Source organism: Rutidosis leptorrhynchoides, chromosome 2, assembly GCF_046630445.1.
Source record: "Rutidosis leptorrhynchoides isolate AG116_Rl617_1_P2 chromosome 2, CSIRO_AGI_Rlap_v1, whole genome shotgun sequence".
In the NCBI taxonomy this organism is placed as follows: Eukaryota; Viridiplantae; Streptophyta; class Magnoliopsida; order Asterales; family Asteraceae; genus Rutidosis; species Rutidosis leptorrhynchoides.
Window position 1 is genome coordinate 125,634,155 of NC_092334.1, and position 2,132 is coordinate 125,636,286.

Here is a 2,132-nt window from a genome sequence, read left to right on the forward strand (position 1 = left end):
TTTGAGCTGTTGGGCAGGTTTAGGCCGTGGCGTGGCCTCGCCACCCGCGGCGCGGCTTAAGGCACGTTTTCGATGTCGAGGTTTTTGGCCTAATTTGAAGTCTGGTTCTTTGTTAGCCCGTGGCGCGGCTCTCAGGACCGCGACGTGGCTTAACACATGGACGCTGAAAACTTGTCATTTTTACCCAAAAGGTGCATTTGATCCCCAAACGTTTTGGGGTTGTTTCACGCCATTTAAGAGCGGTTTTTACATGTATTTGGACTTGTTTTAAGCACAAATACATGGGTATAAACTTCCAAGCTATGTATGGGGTATCATGAAAGGTTGTGACTTTTGGTAAACACCTTTTGACCCATTATAAATATATGGATTCATTTATATACGAAAGGTTAGACCTTTTACACAATGTTCCAGATTTTGAACATGTCTAACACACTTTCAACACAAAATTACAAATTATACTTTCTAGAATTGCAAGGAACAATTATCATTTGGTCAAGACGATTGTTCATACTAATCTTATCCTAATAGTAATTTCGTGTAACCCGTGACCAAGTGGGTCGAAATACTCTATTAAGAAAGTGTTCACACGATTCTAGTATCAATCCGGTTGTTAATTCTTTACCCATTAATCCATATTTTCCAACAATTTAATAGAGTATTTTGAGAATCAAGACCGGGGTAAATCTGTGAAGAATCGTTGTAGACTTGGCATGTGAATTCATTTATTCGTGAAGTTTGTTGTTTCTGAGAAAGTGATTATTGAATCACTTTGTTAAAGGCATTCTGGATGTTGGTATCCCAATTGATAAAGAGTTAAGACCCCTTTGATTATTCTGGCGGTAGACAAGTACATGCAGATGTTTGATCAACCGTGCACAAATCAAGTACATATTTCTATTCTTTTCTCTTGAATTATGTTTTCTATTTGTCACTTGTTGGGTGAATTCGGTGATTGCTTAAAAAATATGGTTTTAAGGTTTATGAGAATCAGTATTTCAAGAATATGATTCACACGCATATTGACAAATTGTCTTAACAACTTTTGATCATGACAATTGTCGCATATTTAAATATTTGTGTTAATCACCGAATGGATCATCAACATAGTGGCACATGATGATGTGATCAATCGACAAAATTTGATTTGGATTTATTTTCCACGAGTAAGGCTTGATAATTCCAAATGGTTTATGTATTCAAACCAATGCAACGTTTTGCATCAATTAGTTGGTGGATTACATATTTTTAAATATTTTACTATTAGTAAAATGTGTGTGTGTGTAACATTATGTCGGTTGGAAATTAATGTAACCTTGGCAACCCTTGTCGGTTACTTTAATTTGGGTCTATGGAATTAACTTTGAATAAACAATTTGACAAAATGGTTACACCATTATGGCATCTGATGGAATTAGATGGGTGACTGTATTTGAATTGTCATAATACAAATTTGCATAGAAGTTCTATTAATCGACTATTTTGCCATAATATTGTTTTGTCAAAGAATTTCAAAGTGGATGTCAAAACATGTGTCGATTGAATATACAATGGTAAACTTAATGATGTCAATAAAAGAATGTAATTAATATATTCTTTGAATATTGACATGGACACCCCCTATATGTTTTGACATGGTGATCGTTGTTATGACAATGGCTAAATTGATAGCATATGTTAAGTTATTTAACGGGTGGTGATAATCCCGTTGGAAAATGTCACAAGACAATCTTGTATTGTTATGAAGTGAGTGTTTGTTACTAAATGAAATGTCCATGATATATTTATTCATTGGTGAGGTATGTTCACAAACCATTTGATGGTGTATCAAAATGGTATAAATTAGTGAAACTAATATGTTTAAATATGAAATAAGGATTAGATGTTGCTTATCTGTTTCAAACACTGGTTTGCTTTGGAAATTGGGGGTATGATGTATGTGATTACATCAAGTGACCAATATAGCATGGTGATAGAAAGATTAAGCATGGTCTAGTGGAATTCATTGTGATGGGACTTAAGTATTTCAATACTTGTAAAAGCCAACAATGGTCTATGGTTTAGTTCACGATGTGAATCCTTAGAGTATATTTAATGTATTGAGTTTACTATTGATCAAGAGGATCATACAT